Raw genomic sequence first — 12373 nt, 5'->3', positions numbered from 1 at the left:
TGGGAGAGGGAAGGGAGTGCTGAGGGAGAGGAGGACTGCTGGGGAGAGAGAAGTCATGGGAGAGGGAAGGGAGTGCTGAGGGAGAGGAGGACTGCTGGGGAGAGAGGAGTCATGGGAGAGGGAAGGGAGTGCTGAGGGAGAGGAGGACCGCTGGGGAGAGAGAAGTCATGGGACAGGGAAGGGAGTGCTGAGGAAGAGAAGGACTGCTGGGGTGAGAGGAGTCATGGGAGAGGGAAGGGATTGCTGAGGGAGAGAGGAGGACTGATGGGGGGAGAGAAGTCATGGGAGAGGGAAGGGAGTGCTGAGGGAGAGGAGGATTGCTGGGGAGAGAGAAGTCATGGGAGAGGGAAGGGAGTGCTGAGGGAGAGGAGGACTGCTGGAAGAGAAGTCATGGGAGAGGGAAGGGAGTGCTGAGAGAGCGAAGGACTGCTGGGGAGAGAGAACTCATGGGAGAGGGAAGGGAGTGCTGACGGAGAGAAGGACTGCTGGGGGAGAAGTCATGGAAGAGGGAAGGGAGTGCTGAGGGAGAGAAGGACTGCTGGGGGAGAAGTCATGGGAGAGGGAAGGGAGTGCTGAGGGAGAGAGAAGGACTGCTGGGGGAGAAGTCATGGGAGAGGGAAGGGAGTGCTGAGGGAGAGGAGGACAGCTGGGGGGAGAGAAGTCATGGGAGAGGGAAAGGAGTGCTGAGGTAGAGGAGGACTGCTGGGGAGAGAGAAGTCATGGGAGAGGGAAGGGAGTGCTGAGGGAGAGAAGGACTGCTGGGGGAGAAGTCATGGGAGAGGGAAGGGAGTGCTGAGGGAGAGGAGGACAGCTGGGGGAGAGAAGTCATGGGAGAGGGAAGGGAGTGCTGAGGTAGAGGAGGACTGCTGGGGAGAGAGAAGTCATGGGAGAGGGAAGGGGGTGCTGAGGGAGAGAAGGACTGCTGGGGAGAGAGAAGTCATGGGAGAGGGAAGGGAGTGCTGAGGGAGAGGAGGACTGCTGGGGAGAGAGAAGTCATGGGAGAGGGAAGGGAGTGCTGAGGAAGAGAAGGACTGCTGGGGAGAGAGGAGTCATGGGAGAGGGAAGGGAGTGCTGAGGGAGAGGAGGACTGCTGGGGGGAGAGAAGTCATGGGAGAGGGAAGGGAGTGCTGAGGGAGAGGAGGACTGCTGGGGGGAGAGAAGTCATGGAAGAGGGAAGGGAGTGCTGAGTGAGAGGAGGATTGCTGGGGAGAGAGAAGTCATGGGAGAGGGAAGGGAGTGCTGAGGGAGAGGAGGACTGCTGGAAGAGAAGTCATGGGAGAGGGAAGGGAGTGCTGAGGGAGAGAAGGACTGCTGGGGAGAGAGAAGTCATGGGAGAGGGAAGGGAGTGCTGAGGGAGAGAAGGACTGCTGGGGGAGAAGTCATGGGAGAGGGAAGGGAGTGCTGAGGGAGAGAATGACTGCTGGGGGAGAAGTCATGGGAGAGGGAAGGGAGTGCTGAGGGAGAGAAGGACTGCTGGGGGAGAAGTCATGGGAGAGGGAAGGGAGTGCTGAGGGAGAGAGGAGGACTGCTGGGGGAGAAGTCATGGGAGAGGGAAGGGAGTGCTGAGGGAGAGAAGGACTGCTGTGGGAGAAGTCATGGGAGAGGTAAGGGAGTGCTGAGGGAGAGGAGGAGTGCTGAGGGAGAGGAGGACTGCTGGGGGAGAGAAGTCATGGGAGAGGGAAGGGAGTGCTGAGGGAGAGGAGGACTGCTGGAAGAGAAGTCATGGGAGAGGGAAGGGAGTGCTGAGGGAGAGGAGGACTGCTGGGGAGAGAGAAGTCATGGGAGAGGGAAGGGAGTGCTGAGGGAGAGAAGGACTGCTGGGGGAGAAGTCATGGGAGAGGGAAGGGAGTGCTGAGGGAGAGAAGGACTGCTGGGGGAGAAGTCATGGGAGAGGGAAGGGAGTGCTGAGGGAGAGAAGGACTGCTGCGGGAGAAGTCATGGGAGAGGGAAGGGAGTGCTGAGGGAGAGAGGAGGACTGCTGGGGGAGAAGTCATGGGAGAGGGAAGGGAGTGCTGAGGGAGAGGAGGACTGCTGGGGGAGAGAAGTCATGGGAGAGGGAAGGGAGTGCTGAGGGAGAGGAGGACTGCTGGGGGAGAGAAGTCATGGGAGAGGGAAGGGAGTGCTGAGGGAGAGGAGGACTACTGGAAGAGAAGTCATGGGAGAGGGAAGGGAGTGCTGAGGGAGAGGAGGACTGCTGGGGAGAGAGGAGTCATGGGAGAGGGAAGGGAGTGCCGAGGGAGAGAAGGACTGCTGGGGAGAGAGAAGTCATGGGAGAGGGAAGGGAGTGCTGAGGGAGAGGAGGACTGCTGGGGGAGAGAAGTCATGGGAGAGGGAAGGGAGTGCTGAGGGAGAGAGGAGGACTGCTGGAGAGAGAGAAGTCATGGGAGAGGGAAGGGAGTGCTGAGGGAGAGGAGGACTGCTGGGGAGAGAGAAGTCATGGGAGAGGGAAGGGAGTGCTGAGGGAGAGGAGGACTGCTGGGGGAGAGAGGTCATGGGAGAGGGAAGGGAGTGCTGAGAGAGAGGAGGACTACTGGGGGAGAAGTCATGGGAGAGGGAAGGGAGTGCTGAGGAAGAGAAGGACTGCTGGGGTCAGAGGAGTCATGGGAGAGGGAAGGGAGTGCTGAGGGAGAGAAGGACTGCTGGGGAGAGAAGTCATGGGAGAGGGAAGGGAGTGCTGAGGGAGAGGAGGACTGCTGGGGGGAGAGAAGTCATTGGAGAGGGAAGGGAGTGCTGAGGGAGAGAGGAGGACTGCTGGGGAGAGAGAAGTCATGGGAGAGGGAAGGGAGTGCTGAGGGAGAGGAGGACTGCTGGGGGGAGAGAAGTCATGGGAGAGGGAAGGGAGTGCTGAGGTAGAGGAGGACTGCTGGGGAGAGAGAAGTCATGGGAGAGGGAAGGGAGTGCTGAGGGAGAGAAGGACTGCTGGAGAGAGAGGAGTCATGGGAGAGGGAAGGGAGTGCTGAGGGAGAGAAGGACTGCTGGGGGAGAAGTCATGGGAGAGGGAAGGGAGTGCTGAGGGAGAGGAGGACTGCTGGGGAGAGAGAAGTCATGGGAGAGGGAAGGGAGTGCTGAGGGAGAGAGGAGGACTGCTGGGGAGAGAGAAGTCATGGGAGAGGGAAGGGAGTGCTGAGGGAGAGGAGGACTGCTGGGGAGAGAGAAGTCATGGGAGAGGGAAGGGAGTGCTGAGGAAGAGAAGGACTGCTGGGGAGAGAGGAGTCAAGGGAGAGGGAAGGGAGTGCTGAGGGAGAGGAGGACTGCTGGGGGGAGAGAAGTCATGGGAGAGGGAAGGGAGTGCTGAGGGAGAGGAGGACTGCTGGGGAGAGAGAAGTCATAGGAGAGGGAAGGGAGTGCTGAGGGAGAGGAGGACTGCTGGGGGAGAGAAGTCATGGGAGAGGGAAGGGAGTGCTGAGAGAGAGGAGGACTGCTGGGGGAGAAGTCATGGGAGAGGGAAGGGAGTGCTGAGGAAGAGAAGGACTGCTGGGGTCAGAGGAGTCATGGGAGAGGGAAGGGAGTGCTGAGGGAGAGAAGGACTGCTGGGGAGAGAAGTCATGGGAGAGGGAAGGGAGTGCTGAGGGAGAGGAGGACTGCTGGGGGGAGAGAAGTCATTGGAGAGGGAAGGGAGTGCTGAGGGAGAGAGGAGGACTGCTGGGGGGAGAGAAGTCATGGGAGAGGGAAGGGAGTGCTGAGGGAGAGGAGGACTGCTGGGGGAGAGAAGTCAAGGGAGAGAGGAGGACTGCTGGGGGAGAAGTCATGGGAGAGGGAAGGGAGTGCTGAGGGAGAGAAGGACTGCTGGGGAGAGAGAAGTCATGGGAGAGGGAAGGGAGTGCTGAGGGAGAGAAGGACTGCTGGGGGAGAAATCATGGGAGAGGGAAGGGAGTGCTGAGGGAGAGAAGGACTGCTGGGGGAGAAGTCATGGGAGAGGGAAGGGAGTGCTGAGGGAGAGAAGGACTGCTGGGGGAGAAGTCATGGGAGAGGGAAGGGAGTGCTGAGGGAGAGAAGGACTGCTGGGGGAGAAGTCATGGGAGAGGGAAGGGAGTGCTGAGGGAGATAGTAGGACTGCTGGGGGAGAAGTCATGGGAGAGGGAAGGGAGTGCTGAGGGAGAGAAGGACTGCTGGGGGAGAAGTCATGGGAGAGGGAAGGGAGTGCTGAGGGAGAGGAGGACTGCTGGGGGAGAGAAGTCATGGGAGAGGGAAGGGAGTGCTGAGGGAGAGGAGGACTACTGGAAGAGAAGTCATGGGAGAGGGAAGGGAGTGCTGAGGGAGAGGAGGACTGCTGGGGAGAGAGGAGTCATGGGAGAGGGAAGGGAGTGCCGAGGGAGAGAAGGACTGCTGGGGAGAGAGAAGTCATGGGAGAGGGAAGGGAGTGCTGAGGGAGAGGAGGACTGCTGGGGGAGAGAAGTCATGGGAGAGGGAAGGGAGTGCTGAGGGAGAGAGGAGGACTGCTGGAGAGAGAGAAGTCATGGGAGAGGGAAGGGAGTGCTGAGGGAGAGGAGGACTGCTGGGGAGAGAGAAGTCATGGGAGAGGGAACGGAGTGCTGAGGGAGAGGAGGACTGCTGGGGGAGAGAAGTCATGGGAGAGGGAAGGGAGTGCTGAGAGAGAGGAGGACTGCTGGGGGAGAAGTCATGGGAGAGGGAAGGGAGTGCTGAGGAAGAGAAGGACTGCTGCGGTCAGAGGAGTCATGGGAGAGGGAAGGGAGTGCTGAGGGAGAGAAGGACTGCTGGGGCGAGAAGTCATGGGAGAGGGAAGGGAGTGCTGAGGGAGAGGACTGCTGGGGGGAGAGAAGTCATTGGAGAGGGAAGGGAGTGCTGAGGGAGAGAGGAGGACTGCTGGGGAGAGAGAAGTCATGGGAGAGGGAAGGGAGTGCTGAGGGAGAGGAGGACTGCTGGGGGGAGAGAAGTCATGGGAGAGGGAAGGGAGTGCTGAGGTAGAGGAGGACTGCTGGGGAGAGAGAAGTCATGGGAGAGGGAAGGGAGTGCTGAGGGAGAGAAGGACTGCTGGAGAGAGAGGAGTCATGGGAGAGGGAAGGGAGTGCTGAGGGAGAGAAGGACTGCTGGGGGAGAAGTCATGGGAGAGGGAAGGGAGTGCTGAGGGAGAGGAGGACTGCTGGGGAGAGAGAAGTCATGGGAGAGGGAAGGGAGTGCTGAGGGAGAGAGGAGGATTGCTGGGGAGAGAGAAGTCATGGGAGAGGGAAGGGAGTGCTGAGGGAGAGGAGGACTGCTGGGGAGAGAGAAGTCATGGGAGAGGGAAGGGAGTGCTGAGGAAGAGAAGGACTGCTGGGGAGAGAGGAGTCATGGGAGAGGGAAGGGAGTGCTGAGGGAGAGGAGGACTGCTGGGGGGAGAGAAGTCATGGGAGAGGGAAGGGAGTGCTGAGGGAGAGGAGGACTGCTGGGGGGAGAGAAGTCATGGGAGAGGGAAGGGCGTGCTGAGGGAGAGAGGAGGACTGCTGGGGGAGAGAAGTCATGGGAGAGGGAAGGGAGTGAGGAGGGAGAGGAGGATTGCTGGGGAGAGAGAAGTCATGGGAGAGGGAAGGGAGTGCTGAGGGAGAGGAGGACTGCTGGAAGAGAAGTCATGGGAGAGGGAAGGGAGTGCTGAGGGAGAGGAGGACTGCTGGAAGAGAAGTCATGGGAGAGGGAAGGGAGTGCTGAGGGAGAGGAGGACTGCTGGGGAGAGAGAAGTCATGGGAGAGGGAAGGGAGTGCTGAGGGAGAGAAGGACTGCTGGGGGAGAAGTCATGGGAGAGGGAAGGGAGTGCTGAGGGAGAGAAGGACTGCTGGGGGAGAAGTCATGGGAGAGGGAAGGGAGTGCTGAGGGAGAGAAGGACTGCTGGGGGAGAAGTCATGGGAGAGGGAAGGGAGTGCTGAGGGAGAGAGGAGGACTGCTGGGGGAGAAGTCATGGGAGAGGGAAGGGAGTGCTGAGGGAGAGAAGGACTGCTGGGGGAGAAGTCATGGGAGAGGGAAGGGAGTGCTGAGGGAGAAGAGGACTGCTGGGGGAGAGAAGTCATGGGAGAGGGAAGGGAGTGCTGAGGGAGAGGAGGACTGCTGGAAGAGAAGTCATGGGAGAGGGAAGGGAGTGCTGAGGGAGAGGAGGACTGCTGGGGAGAGAGGAGTCATGGGAGAGGGAAGGGAGTGCTGAGGGAGAGAAGGACTGCTGTGGGAGAAGTCATGGGAGAGGGAAGGGGGTGCTGAGGGAGAGGAGGACTGCTGGGGGAGAGAAGTCATGGGAGAGGGAAGGGAGTGCTGAGGGAGAGGAGGACTACTGGAAGAGAAGTCATGGGAGAGGGAAGGGAGTGCTGAGGGAGAGGAGGACTGCTGGGGAGAGAGGAGTCATGGGAGAGGGAAGGGAGTGCCGAGGGAGAGAAGGACTGCTGGGGAGAGAGAAGACATGGGAGAGGGAAGGGAGTGCCGAGGGAGAGGAGGACTGCTGGGGGAGAGAAGTCATGGGAGAGGGAAGGGAGTGCTGAGGGAGAGAGGAGGACTGCTGGAGAGAGAGAAGTCATGGGAGAGGGAAGGGAGTGCTGAGGGAGAGGAGGACTGCTGGGGAGAGAGAAGTCATGGGAGAGGGAAGGGAGTGCTGAGGGAGAGGAGGACTGCTGGGGGAGAGAAGTCATGGGAGAGGGAAGGGAGTGCTGAGAGAGAGGAGGACTGCTGGGGGAGAAGTCATGGGAGAGGGAAGGGAGTGCTGAGGAAGAGAAGGACTGCTGGGGTCAGAGGAGTCATGGGAGAGGGAAGGGAGTGCTGAGGGAGAGAAGGACTGCTGGGGAGAGAAGTCATGGGAGAGGGAAGGGAGTGCTGAGGGAGAGGAGGACTGCTGGGGGGAGAGAAGTCATTGGAGAGGGAAGGGAGTGCTGAGGGAGAGAGGAGGACTGCTGGGGGTAGAGAAGTCATTGGAGAGGGAAGGGAGTGCTGAGGGAGAGAGGAGGACTGCTGGGGAGAGAGAAGTCATGGGAGAGGGAAGGGAGTGCTGAGGGAGAGGAGGACTGCTGGGGGAGAGAAGTCAAGGGAGAGAGGAGGACTGCTGGGGGAGAAGTCATGGGAGAGGGAAGGGAGTGCTGAGGGAGAGAAGGACTGCTGGGGAGAGAGAAGTCATGGGAGAGGGAAGGGAGTGCTGAGGGAGAGAAGGACTGCTGGGGGAGAAGTCATGGGAGAGGGAAGGGAGTGCTGAGGGAGAGAAGGACTGCTGGGGGAGAAGTCATGGGAGAGGGAAGGGAGTGCTGAGGGAGAGAAGGACTGCTGCGGGAGAAGTCATGGGAGAGGGAAGGGAGTGCTGAGGGAGAGAGGAGGACTGCTGGGGGAGAAGTCATGGGAGAGGGAAGGGAGTGCTGAGGGAGAGGAGGACTGCTGGGGGAGAGAAGTCATGGGAGAGGGAAGGGAGTGCTGAGGGAGAGGAGGACTGCTGGGGGAGAGAAGTCATGGGAGAGGGAAGGGAGTGCTGAGGGAGAGGAGGACTACTGGAAGAGAAGTCATGGGAGAGGGAAGGGAGTGCTGAGGGAGAGGAGGACTGCTGGGGAGAGAGGAGTCATGGGAGAGGGAAGGGAGTGCCGAGGGAGAGAAGGACTGCTGGGGAGAGAGAAGTCATGGGAGAGGGAAGGGAGTGCTGAGGGAGAGGAGGACTGCTGGGGGAGAGAAGTCATGGGAGAGGGAAGGGAGTGCTGAGGGAGAGAGGAGGACTGCTGGAGAGAGAGAAGTCATGGGAGAGGGAAGGGAGTGCTGAGGGAGAGGAGGACTGCTGGGGAGAGAGAAGTCATGGGAGAGGGAAGGGAGTGCTGAGGGAGAGGAGGACTGCTGGGGGAGAGAGGTCATGGGAGAGGGAAGGGAGTGCTGAGAGAGAGGAGGACTACTGGGGGAGAAGTCATGGGAGAGGGAAGGGAGTGCTGAGGAAGAGAAGGACTGCTGGGGTCAGAGGAGTCATGGGAGAGGGAAGGGAGTGCTGAGGGAGAGAAGGACTGCTGGGGAGAGAAGTCATGGGAGAGGGAAGGGAGTGCTGAGGGAGAGGAGGACTGCTGGGGGGAGAGAAGTCATTGGAGAGGGAAGGGAGTGCTGAGGGAGAGAGGAGTACTGCTGGGGAGAGAGAAGTCATGGGAGAGGGAAGGGAGTGCTGAGGGAGAGGAGGACTGCTGGGGGGAGAGAAGTCATGGGAGAGGGAAGGGAGTGCTGAGGTAGAGGAGGACTGCTGGGGAGAGAGAAGTCATGGGAGAGGGAAGGGAGTGCTGAGGGAGAGAAGGACTGCTGGAGAGAGAGGAGTCATGGGAGAGGGAAGGGAGTGCTGAGGGAGAGAAGGACTGCTGGGGGAGAAGTCATGGGAGAGGGAAGGGAGTGCTGAGGGAGAGGAGGACTGCTGGGAAGAGAGAAGTCATGGGAGAGGGAAGGGAGTGCTGAGGGAGAGAGGAGGACTGCTGGGGAGAGAGAAGTCATGGGAGAGGGAAGGGAGTGCTGAGGGAGAGGAGGACTGCTGGGGAGAGAGAAGTCATGGGAGAGGGAAGGGAGTGATGAGGAAGAGAAGGACTGCTGGGGAGAGAGGAGTCATGGGAGAGGGAAGGGAGTGCTGAGGGAGAGGAGGACTGCTGGGGGGAGAGAAGTCATGGGAGAGGGAAGGGAGTGCTGAGGGAGAGGAGGACTGCTGGGGGGAGAGAAGTCATGGGAGAGGGAAGGGAGTGCTGAGGGAGAGAGGAGGACTGCTGGGGGAGAGAAGTCATGGGAGAGGGAAGGGAGTGCTGAGGGAGAGGAGGATTGCTGGGGAGAGAGAAGTCATGGGAGAGGGAAGGGAGTGCTGAGGGAGAGGAGGACTGCTGGAAGAGAAGTCATGGGAGAGGGAAGGGAGTGCTGAGGGAGAGGAGGACTGCTGGAAGAGAAGTCATGGGAGAGGGAAGGGAGTGCTGAGGGAGAGGAGGACTGCTGGGGAGAGAGAAGTCATGGGAGAGGGAAGGGAGTGCTGAGGGAGAGAAGGACTGCTGGGGGAGAAGTCATGGGAGAGGGAAGGGAGTACTGAGGGAGAGAAGGACTGCTGGGGGAGAAGTCATGGGAGAGGGAAGGGAGTGCTGAGGGAGAGAAGGACTGCTGGGGGAGAAGTCATGGGAGAGGGAAGGGAGTGCTGAGGGAGAGAGGAGGACTGCTGGGGGAGAAGTCATGGGAGAGGGAAGGGAGTGCTGAGGGAGAGAAGGACTGCTGGGGGAGAAGTCATGGGAGAGGGAAGGGAGTGCTGAGGGAGAGGAGGACTGCTGGGGGAGAGAAGTCATGGGAGAGGGAAGGGAGTGCTGAGGGAGAGGAGGACTGCTGGAAGAGAAGTCATGGGAGAGGGAAGGGAGTGCTGAGGGAGAGGAGGACCGCTGGGGAGAGAGGAGTCATGGGAGAGGGAAGGGAGTGCTGAGGGAGAGAAGGACTGCTGGGGAGAGAGAAGTCATGGGAGAGGGAAGGGAGTGCTGAGGGAGAGGAGGACTGCTGGAAGAGAAGTCATGGGAGAGGGAAGGGAGTGCTGAGGGAGAGAAGGACTGCTGGGGAGGGAAAAGTCATGGGAGAGGGAAGGGAGTGCTGAGGGAGAGAAGGACCGCTGGGGGAGAAGTCATGGGAGAGGGATGCGAGTGCTGAGGGAGAGAAGGACTGCTGGGGGAGAAGTCATGGGAGAGGGAAGGGAGTGCTGAGGGAGAGGAGGACTGCTGGGGGAGAGAAGTCATGGGAGAGGGAAGGGAGTGCTGAGGGAGAGAAGAACTGCTGGGGGAGAAGTCATGGGAGAGGGAAGGGAGTGCTGAGGGAGAGGAGGACTGCTGGGGGAGAGAAGTCATGGGAGAGGGAAGGGAGTGCTGAGGGAGAGGGGGACTGCTGGAAGAGAAGTCATGGGAGAGGGAAGGGAGTGCTGAGGGAGAGGAGGACTGCTGGGGGAGAAGTCATGGGAGAGGGAAGGGAGTGCTGAGGGAGAGGAGGACTGCTGGGGGAGAAGTCATGGGAGAGGGAAGGGAGTGCTGAGGGAGAGGACTGCTGGGGGGAGAGAAGTCATGGGAGAGGGAAGGGAGTGCTCAGGGAGAGGAGGACTGCTGGGGGAGAGAAGTCATGGGAGAGGGAAGGGAGTGCTGAGGGAGAGGAGGACTGCTAGAAGAGAAATCATGGGAGAGGGAAGGGAGTGCTGAGGGAGAGAAGGACTGCTGGGGAGAGAGAAGTCATGGGAGAGGGAAGGGAGTGCTGAGGGAGAGAGGAGGACTGCTGGGGAGAGAGAAGTCATGGGAGAGGGAAGGGAGTGCTGAGGGAGAGGAGGACTGCTGGGGGAGAGAAGTCAAGGGAGAGAGGAGGACTGCTGGGGGAGAAGTCATGGGAGAGGGAAGGGAGTGCTGAGGGAGAGAGCAGGACTGCTGGGGGAGAGAAGTCAAGGGAGAGGGAAGGGAGTGCTGAGGGAGAGAGGAGGACTGCTGGGGAGAGAAGTCATGGGAGAGGGAAGGGAGTGCTGAGGGAGAGAAGGACTGCTGGAAGAGAAGTCATGGGAGAGGGAAGGGAGTGCTGAGGGCGAGAGGAGGACTGCTGGGGAGAGAGAAGTAATGGGAGAGGGAAGGGAGTGCTTAGGGAGAGGAGGACTGCTGGGGGGAGAGAAGTCATGGGATAGGGAAGGGAGTGCTGAGGGAGAGAGGAAGACAGCTGGGGGAGAAGTCATGGGAGAGGGAAGGGAGTGCTGAGGGACAGGAGGACTACTGGGGAGAGAGAAGTCATGGGAGAGGGAATGGAGTGCTGAGGGAGAGAAGGACTACTGGGGAGAGAGAAGTCAAGGGAGAGGGAAGGGAGTGCTGAGGGAGAGAGGAGGACTACTGGGGAGAGAGAAGTCATGGGAGAGGGAAAGGAGTGCTGAGGGAGAGAGGAGGACTGCTGGGAGTGAAGTCATGGGAGAGGAGAGGGAGTGCTGAGGGAGAGGAGGACTGCTGGGGAGAGAGAAGTCATGGGATAGGGAAGGGAGTGCTGAGGGAGAGAGGAAGACTGCTGGGGGAGAAGTCATGGGAGAGGGAAGGGAGTGCTGAGGGAGAGGAGGACTGCTGGGGGAGAAGTCATGGGAGAGGGAAGGGAGTGCTGAGGGAGAGGAGGACTGCTGGGGGATAAGTCATGGGAGAGGGAAGGGAGTGCTGAGGGAGAGAGGAGGACTGCTGGGGGAGAAGTCATGGGAGAGGGAAGGGAGTGCTGAGGGAGAGGAGGACTACTGGGGAGAGAGAAGTCATGGGAGAGGGAAGGGAGTGCTGAGGGAGAGGAGGACTGCTGGGGGAGAAGTCATGGGAGAGGGAAGGGAGTGCTGAGGGAGAGGAGGACTGCTGGGGAGAAGTCATGGGAGAGGGAAGGGAGTGCTGAGGGAGAGAGGAGGACTGCTGGGGGAGAAGTCATGGGAGAGGGAAGGGAGTGCTGAGGGAGAGGAGGACTGCTGGGGGAGAAGTCATGGGAGAGGGAAGGGAGTGCTGAGGGAGAGGAGGACTGCTGGGGGAGAAGTCATGGGAGAGGGAAGGGAGTGCTGAGGGAGAGGAGGACTGCTGGGGGAGAAGTCATGGGAGAGGGAAGGGAGTGCTGAGGGAGAGAGGAGGACTGCTGGGGGAGAAGTCATGGGAGAGGGAAGGGAGTGCTGAGGGAGAGGAGGACTGCTGGGGGAGAAGTCATGGGAGAGGGAAGGGAGTGCTGAGGGAGAGGAGGACTGCTGTGGGAGAAGTCATGGGAGAGGGAAGGGAGTGCTGGGGGAGAAGTCATGGGAGAGGGAAGCTGAGGGAGAGGAGGACTGCTGGGGGAGAAGTCATGGGAGAGGGAAGGGAGTGCTGAGGGAGAGAGGAGGACTGCTGGGGGAGAAGTCATGGGAGAGGGAAGGGAGTGCTGAGGGAGAGAGGAGGACTGGAAGAGAAGTCATGGGAGAGGGAAGGGAGTGCTGAGGGAGAGGAGGACTGCTGGGGAGAGAGGAGTCATGGGAGAGGGAAGGGAGTGCCGAGGGAGAGAAGGACTGCTGGGGAGAGAGAAGTCATGGGAGAGGGAAGGGAGTGCTGAGGGAGAGGAGGACTGCTGGGGGAGAGAAGTCATGGGAGAGGGAAGGGAGTGCTGAGGGAGAGAGGAGGACTGCTGGAGAGAGAGAAGTCATGGGAGAGGGAAGGGAGTGCTGAGGGAGAGGAGGACTGCTGGGGAGAGAGAAGTCATGGGAGAGGGAAGGGAGTGCTGAGGGAGAGGAGGACTGCTGGGGGAGAGAGGTCATGGGAGAGGGAAGGGAGTGCTGAGAGAGAGGAGGACTACTGGGGGAGAAGTCATGGGAGAGGGAAGGGAGTGCTGAGGAAGAGAAGGACTGCTGGGGTCAGAGGAGTCATGGGAGAGGGAAGGGAGTGCTGAGGGAGAGAAGGACTGCTGGGGAGAGAAGTCATGGGAGAGGGAAGGGAGTGCTGAG

At 60.3% G+C, this 12373-nt stretch overlaps 1 protein-coding gene across 3 annotated transcripts in view; it reads right to left on the bottom strand.

The window, feature by feature from the left end:
• The window catches only part of SBNO2 (strawberry notch homolog 2), a 542051-nt gene that overhangs the window by 388519 nt on the left and 141159 nt on the right, over positions 1-12373 (bottom strand). The gene's annotated exons all lie outside the window — the stretch shown is intronic.

The sequence above is a fragment of the Pleurodeles waltl genome, chromosome 12 (assembly GCF_031143425.1).
Source record: "Pleurodeles waltl isolate 20211129_DDA chromosome 12, aPleWal1.hap1.20221129, whole genome shotgun sequence".
In the NCBI taxonomy this organism is placed as follows: Eukaryota; Metazoa; Chordata; class Amphibia; order Caudata; family Salamandridae; genus Pleurodeles; species Pleurodeles waltl.
The sequence above is the reverse complement of the archived record's forward strand: the minus strand, read 5'-3'. Positions and strand labels throughout refer to the sequence as shown.